General features: G+C 30.3%; 1 protein-coding gene and 1 pseudogene across 1 annotated transcript in view; both read left to right on the forward strand.

The window, feature by feature from the left end:
• The window catches only part of PCLO (piccolo presynaptic cytomatrix protein), a 368833-nt gene that overhangs the window by 235427 nt on the left and 118698 nt on the right, over nt 1–14708 (forward strand). The gene's annotated exons all lie outside the window — the stretch shown is intronic.
• LOC111743356 lies at nt 13092–13210 on the forward strand (annotated as a pseudogene).

Genomic DNA, 14708 nt, shown 5'->3' on the forward strand with positions numbered 1-14708 from the left:
CTATTGTTCTTTGCAGATTTTAGACCGTAGAACATGTGGATGTGGAACAACTTTTGCTTTGAGCAATTTTTCTCTCTTTATTTTCATAGAGAATGAATCGATTAGGAGTTTAATGTTCTTTCCCTTTTAAGATTGGATAATTTGTCTTCTGCTAGAGACAGATAATTCAACCCTTTATAGTTTTATCGCATGCAGACTGTATTTTAAGTACTGATGAAAATTCCAGGGGTGAATCTTAAACTCTTTTTGTAGAAATAATTACATGCTACAAACTATTTCAATTTCCTCCAGCTTATAAGGCAAAACGACATAATACTTTCTAGCAATGCCAGAAATTATTTTTTTACAACAGAAATCTTTAAACCATTTTTACTAAGTCATCAAGACTGTATGTCAATGTATCAAATTTTAGCTGTATTATTTTTATACTGTAGTAATTATTTCCTCAAACTTATAATTATTTTTTGCCACTCATTATTTTAATTTTCTTTTACCACAAAGAAAATGTTTTAAAATATAAGAATAACAGAAATAAGAGCTATTGACTTATTTTAAGTATTTTAGTATGAAAACTAAATTCGGTTTTCTCAGTATATAGATTTTGCAGAATGAGAAATGAGGATTATTATTTTGACTAATAAATTTACTAGTAGTGTACTATATCATCTCTGCACAGCCCCTTTTTTGATATTTGCCTAAAATAATAAAATGTTTCTCTGTTATATTTACCCTGCATCGATTACTTTGAATATTTTTTCATGTGTCCTTAAATTGCATGATTTCATACTAAATTAAATGTTTTGAAACAATGTATATTGTTTTTAGATAAGTCTTCAGTACGTTAAAGGGATTTACATACATGCATATGCAAAATCAGAGCCAGAAATTACAATCTTTGACAGTGTCTAGAAGTGCTAAGCTAGTGACTGAGAAGCCCTGGCAGAGAACATTTATGCTCCTGGCTAATCTCTATGTCATTTGCTAATCATCTAAAAGCTTAGTTTGAGTGACTAACGATTTATTGCTATTAAGGATTTCCTGTTATTTCTTGCTGTAATTACCATTTTTATATGAATATTTTTAATAAAAATTAAGAGTATATCTTTTAGAGATACATACTAAGATATTTACAAATAAAATAACACCTTGTCTGGGATTCACTTCAAAATTAGCTTTGTGTAGAATGGTGGAGAAATAGATGAAACAAAATTGACCATAATTTGATCACTGTTGGAGTTGAAAGATTAACCACACAGGGTTTTATTATAGTCTTGTCATTACTTTTTTTATACATATAACATTTGTTTATTTATTAAATAAGATTTTTATTTTCATAGACTTTCTGCTGAGTTTTTTTTTTTTTTATGGTGACATTGGTTAATGAAATCCAATAAGCTTTTTCTGTATACTTTTATAGTAGGACATATATATGTTTACATTGTGTGTTCACCTCCCATAGTTAGGTTTCTTTCTGTCACCACGTATAACATTTTTCATAGTAAAAAATTTTTAAATCTTGTTTGTTTCTCATGTTTAAAAACAAAGAGCAGAGTTCAATAGCTTTATCAATAGTGAAAAAGCTGTTCAAGATAATAATTTAACTGCTTTTTTAAAACAAGACAAGGACATAAGCAAGGAAGGAGGGAAGAATAAAATGTAGTATATCTGCTCTCCCAAACAAAGAGAGAAATGGTTATTAGTGAATTTTCATTTTTGTTACATAAACCCATTGAAAGTAAAAATATTGTAATAAGCCATTCTAACTGGTATAGCATTAAAATATTTTATAAGAATTATATGTAACTAGCATACCTCACAAAAAAGAAAAATACATTTTTATTTATTGGAAGCAAAAATAATTTCAAAATAAGAGACAAGAATAGAAAATATTTCTTGTTTTTTTGTTTTTGTTTTTTTATTGTTTCTCCTGTGTGGTTCTCAAAGCATGAGCAGAGAACCCTTATGGTTCTTTCAAGAGGTCCAAAAGTACAAAACTATTTTCATAATAATGCTAAGACAGCATTTTCCTATGCATACTCATTTTCTTGTGAATGTACAGTAGAGTTCTTCAAAGATTGATAGTCTACAGAGCAGATATGAGAATTCAGCTGTCTTCATTTAGCTTAATATTAGGCAGATTTGCAATAATGTGAAACAATGACACTCTTCTCATAAATGTTTAAAAATTTTTTTAAATGCAGTATTTTATTTTAAAATGTGATTTATTTTAACATGTAAAGAGTTTATTATTTAAATTTTATTATTTAATAAATATTTTAAATTCTTAATTTTAATTTATAACACAGAAAATATACATAACTGTAACCCATATAAATGAAAGGTCTTTGAGATACTCAATATATTAAAAAATATAAATGGTTCCTTGAAACCAAAATGTTTGAGAACTACTGCTCTAACTGTATTTATAGAAAGTTAAAAAAATATATAAATAAGCTCTTTTTCTTCCTATAAAAAACTTATACAACATAAAATATATTTCGTAACTGTTTTTATTACTCATATTGGATACATTTAAAATTTTTTCATTCCTTAATACTTATTCATTGAACACGCATCATGTGATTTACATTGTGTTGCTTACTAGACTAATAGAATGAGTACAACAAAGACCCTGATCTTCAGCTTACTCATAATTTAGTAGAAGACTCTGAGATGCAAATATTTATTACAATAAAATTTTAGAAACAATGGATTTTATAAAATTTTATTGTTCATACCCATACATACTTATGTGTCTGTACTCACATATACATATGCACCATTATTTATGTTTTTGTGATGTAGGCAAAGAGAAATATATGCGTATGATCTATTAAATGGTCCACGATTTTTAGAAAATGCATCTTTTTACTTTTAACTGTAAATTTCAAAGATGTAGTTATATGTGCTGATCAGCAACTGTACAATGGTTTTGAAAATCTTTATTCAGCCAAGCACAAGGCGACAAAATGGAGAAAATAGGTAATGAGTTTTAGAGTCAAGAAGACCTGAGTTGGAGTTCAGCCCCATTACTTATTTAAATTTTGACAATAAGTTTGCTTCTCTAAAATACGACTAGCTCTATATATCTCAAATAATTGCAAGTGAATTGAATGCAAAATCTTGTACTTACTATACACTCGACAAATGTTATTTCCCTTTCTCTTAGGTAGAAATTATCAGGAAAAAAATAAAATGTAATGCTCAAGAAATGAGTCTCTTTTACTTAGATCTCAATCTTATACCTTTAGAAATACAGCTGTTTGAAACAAGCCAAATAAATTCTTCTGATTTTAAAAAAGATACTTGCTTATGTATAGTTCCATAAAGGACTGGCTATATCTGCAAGCCTAGAACAATGAATTAGCAAGTGTAATAGTGAAGAACATTAAAAATGTTTAGGTTCAAAAGATAGCAATGTCTTCTATGATGAATGGGGTGGCTCATTTTCTGTTTCTCATTAGTGCACTACCTTCATGAGCTTTTAGGAATGGGAGACAAATGTAACAGATCTCATTGGATCTAGTTAATAGCAATACCAAATGTGGATAGCTCTTTTTATTATAATTTTAACAGCTTTAATGATGTATACTGTATATATCATAAATATATACAACATTAGTGTACAAATCAATGACTTTTAGTAAATTTATGAAGTTATGCAACCATCACCACAATCTAAAACATTGTTTTAGGACATTTCAATCATTAAAGTTTCCTTGAGCCTGCTAGCAATATTTACTTCCAACGCTCTTCTTCCATCCACAGGCGAGAGATTTACATTTTTACTTACTCTGTAAGTTTGCCTTGGCAGTTCATTTAAATTTAATCGTGCAGATGAAGTTTTGGTGTCTGGATCCTTTCACTTATTGACATTTTTGAGTTTTATCTATTTTGTAGCATGTTCTTTTTATTGCCAAGTAGTAGTCCATTGTTTGGATATTTTCCATTAGATTTTTTTGTTTATTGTTTATCCATTAGATTTTTCTCAGTTTTAAATATTTGCATACAAGTTTTAGTTTGGATATACAATATTTTTGAATGGTTTTCTAGAAGTGGAATTGTATGGCAAACGTCTTTTTATTTCTTTAAGAAAAAGACAAATAGTTTTCCAAGGTGAATGCATTATGTTATTTTCTTGCCTGCAATGTTTGAAAGTCTCATTTTTTTCATGTCATTGCCAACACTTAGTAATGTCTGTCTATTGGGGTGGGTGTGAATATATCTCATTGTTTTAAATTGTATTTTCCTAATGACTTAGGATAACAAACATATTTTCAGGTGGTTATAAGCAATGCGTATATCTTCTTAGGTGAAATGTCTATTCAGATCTTTTGCCCATTCTTTATTTGGTTATTGGTCTTACAGAGTTGTAAACATTCTTTATATATATTTGGATATAAAGACTTTATTAGGTATATGATGCACAGATATTTTCTTCAGGTCTGTGTCTTGTCTTTTTATTTTCTTAAAGGTGTATTTTAAAGGAAAAGTTTTACATTTTAAGTTATCAATAATTTTTTCTTAATGAACCATGCTGCTCTTAATAGCATGGTCCAAAGTCACAAAAATTTTCTCTTATGTTTTATACCAAAAGCTTTAGACCTATATTATTTTGGTTTTTGTATATGGTATGAGGCAGAGTCCAACCAAGTTCATTTTTTGAACCGCAAGTGAATATCTAATTGTTTCAGCAACTTTTGTTTTTGTTTTTTTTTTTTATAAAATTATCTTGGCATTTTTGTTAAAATTAATCTGCCATTAATACAAGAATTTATTTCTGGATTCTTAGTTCTGTTTCATTTGACTAAATGCCTAACTTATTTCACCAATGCTACACTCTCTTGCTTACTATAGATTTATAGTAAATTTTATAATCTGGTAGTGTTAGCCCTTCAACTGTTTATTTTCGAAATAATTTTGGTTCTTCTAGATCCTTTTAATTTCCATAAAAGTATTGGCCTGCTGGGATTAGGGGTTGCATTGAAATTATAGATCAAATTTGAGAGACTGCTATCTTAACAATATCAGGTCTTGTAACCCATGAACATGTAATATATTTTGATTTACTTAGATCTACTTAACTTCTTTTAGTAAAGTTTTATAGTTTTCAAAGTACAAAACTAGCATTTTTATTTTGTTAAATGTCCCCAAATTATTATTTGATGCTACCATGAATGGAGTCATTTTTTTTTTTTCTAATTTCAGTTTTGGATTATTTATTCCATTTTATTCCATTTTACTCTCACTAATGTTTTTAGTTCTAATAGTTTTGTGGGTGTATATGTGTGTGTGTATGTGAAATCCTTAGGATTTTCTACATGCAAGATTATGGATTATGTCATCTGCAAATAAAGACAGTTTTATGTCTTTCATTCCAATGAGGATAAATTTAATATATTTTTTTCCTTAGTGCACTGCCAGACGTTGCTGTACAATGTTTAACAGAGTAACTAGAGCAAACATTCTTGTTTTGTTCTTAAAGAAGTTTGGTGACTAGTTGTGACGATGATACAGAGACTCTGAATTAACTCTGCTATAGAATTCTTTTCTCCCCTTCCTTTCTTTAATACTCACTGGAAGGGAATTTTAGCCTAAAATTTTTAAAAAGCTGAACAGAAGTGTTTAAGAAAAGCCAACTTTCCACTTTCTTCTACCTATCAATGGAGATTTCAAACACTGGTAGTATGTTATGAGTGAATTATATTTTCATATTTTTTAAAGAGAAGAGGAAATTTACATGCATGTATTACATACATATATACACACAACAAATGAACCCTCACACTGGCTCTGGTTTATATTTGGATAAATTTTTTTAAAGGGAATTCTTACATTTGTAATATGACCTTATTTATATAAGTTGATCGGTCATTATATTTCCCTAATATTCAACCAAAGAAATTATATATGCAAAATACTAAGAAAAAAGATAAAATCTTAAATATGTTAGGGGCCTAAGATATAAATATAATTGTATTGTTTGCTTTGCACTTGGAAGTTTTCTATTTGCTTCTGAAATAATTTGGAAGTATAACCATTTCCACCAAATACTGTCATCTTCCTTTTTTCATTACTTTGAGTGTTTACAATGAAAATCTACAAACTTCAGAGAGAAGCAATTTAGATAGTTATCTGTATTTAGATTCTAGATAGAACCTTCTAGGTGGTAAGACTAGTTCTATATATCTTATCCAGTACTTCTCGAAAATATAATATTATGATCAGCAGATTAGTAAAAAAAGAAAAAACCCTCATGTTCCACCTTAGTGAAAATACTGAAAACACAAATTAGCTGCCCACTCTGTTAAATCTACTTTAAATTTTTTCAAATAATATGGGATTACAGAAAGGTGAGTTACAATAAAGAACTATCTTTATTCCACTATACATAAGTAGATATTTCATATTGCATATAGATTTAACCTTACACTAGATATGAGGCAGATATAGGAAAAGCCTATGACAAGAACTCTGCTTCCAAGAATTTGCAAGATACTTGAAGTAGAACTAATACACATGAAACAATGAATACAATAAACTGTATATTAAAAATTAAAATATGTGCAACAAATTATGAATACATGTATGTACATGCATGATTTTTGTACTGTATTTCTTCATTTGATTAAAGAATTTTATCAATGAGGTAGATAAAACATTTTCCTCCATTTTCTCATGAAGATTTTTATTTATCTGTTTCTTCCCATCAAAGGCAAACCTACCATCTAGCTCTCATTTGCCAGTAGCTAAATGCACCTGTCATTCTCAATCCTTTTCTTTGTAGGAATACATAAAATTAATGTGTGTGTCTATTGATGGACAGAGAGAGAGAGAGAAGAGATCTTCTGCAAAATATATTAGGGAAAAGTATAAAGAGGAAGATAAAAGCCGTCATTATTTTACAATTTATATTTTCTTCCTTTTCTTCTTGTCTTTATGTCCATGTACACACACACTAAAAGTTGAGGGTATGTTGTAATGTAATTTACATACATATTTTTAATTTAGTATAAACTGCCTGAGGAAGGCATTTTCCTATTACATCAAAAATTCTTTACAAATGTATTTAATGACTGGTTTTTATTATATTGTATAGGTATTTACTTCAACCATTCTCCAATTGTTGGACATTACTCTGTCTTCTCTTTTTTGAGTATTATTATAAACAATGCTGCAATGAAAAACTGCTACCACAATGTTTATTATTTCTTTAAAATATATTCCCAGAAGTAAAATTACTAAGTAAAAAGGAAGGAATATTTTGGATGTTTCTTAGACATCTTGTCAAATTTCTTACCTGAAGAGTTCTACCAATTTACATTCTCAATCCCAGAATGTAGTTTTTCATTTGCTGTTCATTTTAGGAATTTAAAAGGATACAAATTTAAGGGAAAAAAATATTTTAACTTACTTCAGAAGCCAAATTTAAATAACATTGTTTTAAATATTATTTCTTTGGTTAATTATCAGGTTGATATTTTGTTCTATATTTAAAAGCTTAATTGCCTGCTATTCACATGTATTGTGAGAGAGAGATTCTCATCCCAGGGTTATGTGGAAGACCAATAAGACTGGATATGTGTGATCTGCAACAGTTTATTAGTCACATATATTCAAAATAGGAGGGAGCAGGACACCACATATGCTGGGTGGTGTGGGGTTTGCACACAAGAATAGAATAAAATATCTAGAGTGTGAGGAAGGCTTTTAAGTATACAAAGGTTAGAGTGCCCCCCGGTTCTCACAAGAAGATATGATTGACTTTGTTGAATAATTCTGTGGACTGGCAGGAAACTGAAACCCACTTACTCAGGGATAAGCAGGAACCAGGAACCTCACCTGATACTTTTGACAAGGAGAGCTGTTTGGCAAGGGGATGTTATTCATTAGAGTAGAGAGGGGATTTTATGGTTAGGCCAATCAAGGCCTTCCTAATTTTACCATTTATTGAGGTAACACATAATGTTGAGTCAGTTTTAGGCTTTAGACCATATTAGCACTGTTATTTCCTTTCAATGACATATCTATTTAATATGCTGGAGAGTATATTATTGTTATTTGGGTATTTTGGGGGTTTTTTTTTGCTATGCTGCAGAGTATATAATAGAAACAAAGGTTATGGCCAGATCATGATGAACTAAGTAGACAAAGAGTCTCAGTTTAATTTGATAGGCAGTATGGGCATCATTGAAAACATGGAAAATATAGCTTCTTTTGTGAGTTTTTTTTTAATTGTTTTGTTTTTTCAAAGTTGAATTTTGAAAGAAGCTTAACCATAATAAAAAAGGTACATTAGTTTTTTTAAATAAGTTTGATTACCTTTACCTGAGACTGCATTGCTGTCCTCAAATAGAGTATAACAAATAAAGAGTAACTGAGGCAAGAATGGGGTGAGCTGCTCCATGCGGTTTAAATAAAGTATGGCTAATACCCATTTCATATCTCTCTAACATCATTTATGTGAACATTTCATGAGAAAACTATTTTTTCATATCAGTCCAAGTCTTAGAAATAGAAAGTTAAAACAATTATGTCATCTCTTCTTCTCGTGGAAGACCAAGAAAAAATGTAACTGTCACCTTGAGAACATGTGTGTTCTAGCCTAACTACTGGAACATCTGGAGAACTGAACAGATCCTGCAAAGTAGACCCTGACACCGAAATTTCTCCCCCGTTCAGGATGGCTTTTTATTTTTTTAACAGCGCAGTTACATATGATTCTCAGTCTAAGCCTCTTGAATTATTTTTAGGAATTAACTAAGTGTAAAACTATAGAAATAAAATAAGGTTCAGATTGAATTTCTTCTAAAATCACAATTTCTTCCTGGTAAATTTTAATGAAATCCTGCATTCATTTCCTCAGTAACAGGAAACATTTATCATCAGGGCTACTTCTACGTTAACATCGTTACTTCTGCTGACATCTGTCAGGACAAATATTGCTTGCACAATTGTGTTCCCACTAAGGAAGTGACATTATAGGCTTTGCTTCTGATAGAATAGGTTAGCACATTTTTCTATGTACTCTTAATAAAATTAAATTAATTAATCAATTCTGTGAGGAGAGGATGAAGACATTCAAGATGTTAAACCTAAAGGAGAGAAGGATAAGTGGTAATATTAATGTGAAATTTAAAAGTATAAGTGTAAAATGTGCATGAATTGGCCATGGAAAACTGGGCAATAAGAAACGAGGTTTAATTAAAGGAGTGAGCATGTACATTGATCTTCTAGAAAATTTTCTTGACAGAGCAATGAGTGAAGGTGTATAGAAAGAACAAGGACGTGGGAATCAAGAAAAAAAAAGACTCTAATCTTAACTTTTTTACATGCTGGACAACCTAGGCAAGATTCTAACCTTTCTTAGTCTCACCTTTATGTCCTGAAATGGTATGTATAGTACTTAACACGAAAAATTATAGAGAAAGAAAAAAAGAAACAATTTAAGACACATAGAAGAAACTCTGGAAATGTTAGTCACTTTCTTTTTCTTCTCTCTCTGAATTCACTAGTTCAAAGTCATATGTTTTGAGATATTTGACAATTAAAGTTTAATAACTCTAATATAACAGACAATTAGGTGAAATAAATAAAAGCAATTCGATTTTTGTTTAAAGCATAATTTCACTGGACTGTTTGAATATTCTTAGCCTGGTAACCTAACAACATGTAACATTTTTGTTTATTCCAGGTAATACTAATAATTTTTAACAGAGTAGTGAAAATAACCAAAATAATTATATTAAATAACTCTTTGAAAACTATCCCCTGAATAATATAGGAAGATAGAAGCTATTGAACTATATTGAATACTCCCTTTTAATTTGTTTAAATGAGAACAAGTTTAATCTGTAGTACAAAAATAATCTGGAAAACTGGATTTTATTTATAACCCTAAAGTGACTCAGCATATTCAGGACTTTTTTCTTCAAAGCAGTTCCTCAACTCCTCCCCAAAATAGTGGTAATTATAATAATTATTAGACTACCAAGCCTGTATGTTTGTTCTTTATATATTTGCATATCAAGATATATAAGAATTAATCCAATTACTTATTCATTTAACAGCTATATATATATGCAATTCATATTTGTAATATAAATGCTAAAATACATGAATAATATAAACTAATTCTAAAAAAGTAATGATTTTATCTTTGTAATGTTTGATAAATACATAAACAACGCATAAAAATGTATGCATTGATAGAAAAATAGAAATTTTATTGACAAAGCAAACATAATCTTTCCCAACTAATCAGTTACAGCTATACATTAAATCGTACTGTATGATTTGTGGGCTGCCTAAACTAGAAATGTTTCTCTCCTCAGTCTTGACTGAGATGCAATCTCCTGACTTTTTTTTCTGTTTTGGTAATCTTTCCATTTAATGGTCTGATTACAATCTCTCCTATCACTCTCCTCTCTACAACTAAATGAATGAAGAAAGGACTGGATGTGCTACTCTCAAACCCATCCTTTCTGATTCTCAACCAAGTACATGCACTAACCAGACATCAGATGCATGGCTAAGTCACTCATTTGTAATAAGATTGTGGGCACCATTCTGACTTTCCCATACATTAGGTGTTGCCTTGAGCACTTAACCTCACAAAGCTTCATTTTCCTCATAGAAGGTTTTTATTTGTTCTTTTGATTTTAGATCCAATGAGTTAATGTAATTTTAAAGACATTTTCTAAACACAGAATACAATATAAATCTATTTTTAACCATATCATTGATACATTAGCCCAACTTTGGGAAAAACAGGCATTTGGGTTTCATCTAGTCTTTATTCATTCTTCTTTGTTTATGAAGGGCAAAAGGTTATTTTTTCATGGCATATTTCCCCTTCATTCCTACCCTCTATCACTGCTCAGTCACTGTGATAATGTAGAAACACAAATGTTCCACAACTTTTGCTACCAAGAGAATGTCCATATGTATTATGTGCACAGAAAACTCAAAATACAACTTTCATCTTTGTATTGATTTTCTATTAATGTTTCACTAATTACCACAAGTTTAATGGCTTAAAACAATGCATATTTATTATCTCACAGTTTTTATGGCTCAAGAATCTAGGCATGGCTTAACTGGGGTGGGATCTCACAAGACTGTAATCTGCATTAGCCAGGCTGCATTCTGTTCTGGAGCTTGGGGATCATCTTCCAAACTCACATGGTTGTTGGCTGAGTCCCTCCAAGTTATGAGACTAAGTTTCTGGTTTTCTTGCTGCTTCTCAGCTGGTGACCACTCTCAGCATCTAGAGACGCCCCCATTCCTTGCCATGTAGCCCTCTCACAGGCCTTCTTTCATGCGACACTTTACTCCTTCAAGGCCAGCAGTGATCTCATTCTAGCCGGCTAAGATGGAGTCTTATATAATATCACGGTAGTGGCTATCACATCACCTTTATCAAATCTTATTGGTTAGAAAAAAGTCACAGGTTCTACCTGTACTCAGAGGGAGTACAGGATGTGACTCATTAAGAGTCACAATAGTGTATGTCTGCCACAATCTCCTATTATATTCGGAAATTCAAAAGGAACACTTAACACTAAATTTTCAATTAGAATAGTATTATTTTTTAAGTAAATTGGACATTTATTTTGGAGAGCACATTATAGCTTTAGACTAATATGAAATTAAAGTATTTAATTTCCAATGACATTATAGGGTTACATAAGTGTCTCCTCCAATACGACAATTTTCTTTAATGCACGTGGTACATGACCCCACACCCAGTCCTGGCCTGACAGTAATAAGATCAGTAGCTATACAAGTCACTATTAAAGCCCTATCTATAAGCTGACCCTGTCTTATAATTTTAAACATCTACTTTTATATAAAATAATCATTTTGTTTTGGACCTTAAGTATGGCTAAATGCAATAAATTGTTTTTATTTAGATGTACTTGAAATATTATATTAGTTTCAGGTGTATAACATAATGATTCCATAGTTGTATGTATTGGGAAATGATCACCACAATAAATCTAATTAACATTTATCACCATGTTAGTTACAAAAGTTTTATTCTTGTGACAAAAATTGTTACACTCTTAGCCACTTTAAATATACAATATAACATTAATATAATCACCATGCTGTACATCCCCATGATTTATTAGTTTGTAATTGGAGGTTTGTACTTTTAAACTCCTTTCACGTATTTCCCATACCACATATCTTCCCCATATCTCTGGCAATCACCAGTCTGTTTTTTGTAATTATTAACTCATTTTGGATTTTGTTTGTTTGTTTGTTTGTTTTGCTTTTAGTTTTCTGGGGGTTTTATTAGAGTTCACATATGTTAAAATAGGACGGTATTTGTTTTTCTTTGACTGACTTCTTTCTCTTAGCATAAAACTTTAAAAGTTCATTCACATTATTGCAAATGACAAATTTCCCTTTTTTATGGCTGAATAATATTCCATTATGTATACCACATTTTCTTTCTCTGTATCTGTTGATGAACTTAGTTTGCTTAAATATCTTGGCTTTTGTAAATAATGCTGCAATGAATATGGAAGTGCATATATCTTTTTGAATTAGCATTTTCATTTTGTTCAGATAAATATCCAGAAGTAGAATTGCTGGATTGTATGGTAATGCTATTTTTAATTTTTTGAGGAAACTCCAAAAAATTGGAGTGTGACAGTCCTGGGAGATTTTCTTTGTGGGAATTATTTCTGAAATGTTTCAGGAAGAGGAAATTCTATGTACTTTTAGTAAAATTTATTTTCAGTACATGAATCATCTGTCATTTGAAAGATGTTCAACAATGCCAGAATACCAGTGTCTTTGATATATCTTTGTGAATCATCTTTCTTAACTTCCCATGCCAATGGCCATTTCAGTCTTATGGCATGTCAGTTTGGACCCATCTTGTCCAATATGGTGTGAGTATAAATAGTATATCATGCATGCTTTAAGCGCTGTGTAACATTTTTACCTTAACATTATTCTAACTAACATTAAATTAGAAAAGACAAGTGTGAACTTTCATTCATGGAAATGAGATAAAATGTTATCTTCAAAACTTTTATGTATGTAAAAAATTCATATTTAAAAGTAGGTAAAAGGTCTATGGCCATCCCACCCTGAACAAGCCCAATTCCGTCTGATCTCAGAAGCTAAGCAGGGTCGAGCCTGGTTAGTACTTGGATGGGAGACCACCTAGGAATACCAGGTGCTGTAGGCATAAAAAAAATAAAATAAAATAAAAATAAAAATAAAAAAGCTAGGAAAAAGGATGCTATACAGGAATTGGATAGATTAGGAAAAAAGCTCATGAGAATAGCTGAGTTTGTAATTTGCATGCTCAGATTTAGAGTCAGATTAGATTTGGGATGAATATGTTATTGCCATTTTGATGTTACTGGAAACAATCTTTGGATTGTTCTTAAGGCGATTGATATGCTTAGTGTATTTGTAAGAATGTTTTTTTTTTTTCTGTATAATGTAGAAATTAGTGGGTGAGAGAGTATAAAAATAAATGTTCACAGCCTTACTCAGAAGTATAATTAACATGTAAACTATAAAAATAGATTTAACTGAACTGTTCTTCAGGGACTTTTCCATTAGCCTTAGTACTTCATTAGCATTAACAGTTATATAGATAATCTACCTTTTTCTTTAAGCCAACCAATGACATGACCAAACTATACAATATATCTTTATTCTGTGATAACTTTATTATGAATAATAACCTTTATTAATTTAAAGACTGCTATTTATGATATGTTCACTGATAAACTTTTCTTTCCTTGATGCTTAGATGTAGCATAGGATAGTGTTGAAATAAGTATTTTAATTTTGTCCAAACTTAATGTTCTAATTATAACATCATAACACTTTATATATTATTTTAATGATGAAAATAAAAACATTCTTAGTAATGCTTTAAAACACCACAGCTTTTAATGTCATGTTAATAAATATGTAAAATTAGATTTAAACTGAAAATTTAAATGTAAATATAAAGACATTTTTAATATGCTCACGTTTATGCAGTTTATTTTTTATTTCAGCTCTATTGGGGAATAATGGATTTATAATATTGTAAGATATATTAAGTGTACATTATGATGATTTGATTTATGAACACATTGTGAAAGCATTCCCTCCATCTAGTTAATTAATGTATTCATCACCTCATATATTTATTTTTTTTTTGCATGTGTGAGAATATCTGTCGTATTCTTTTAGCGAATATCAAGTATACAATACAGTGTTAACAACTATAGTCATATTTTACATCAGACCTTTTCCATCTATTGCTAAAAGTTTGTACACATTTACCAACCACTCCTTACTTTCCTCGCCCCAAGCCTTTGGCAACTACTTTTTTACTCTTTCTTTCTATGAGTTAGATTTTTTTTTTCACATATAAGTTAAACCTTGCAGTATTTGTCTTTCTCTGTCTGGCTTATTTCACAATGCCCTCACGTTCCATCTAGTTTGTCCCAAATGGCAGGATTTTCTTTTCCTCATGACTGAATAATATCCCATTTATCTCTCTCTCTCTCTCTCTCTCTCTCTCTCTCTCTCTCTCTCTCTCTCTCTCTATCATCATCATCTATCTATATCACCACTTCTTTATCCATCTATATCACCACTTCTTTATCCATTTATCTATCCAAGGACACTTAGATATGAAAATAATCTAAGTGTCCTTGGATAGATAAATGGTGCTGCAC

Source organism: Pteropus vampyrus, unplaced genomic scaffold (genome assembly GCF_000151845.1).
Source record: "Pteropus vampyrus isolate Shadow unplaced genomic scaffold, Pvam_2.0 Scaffold4, whole genome shotgun sequence".
Classification (NCBI taxonomy): domain Eukaryota; kingdom Metazoa; phylum Chordata; class Mammalia; order Chiroptera; family Pteropodidae; genus Pteropus; species Pteropus vampyrus.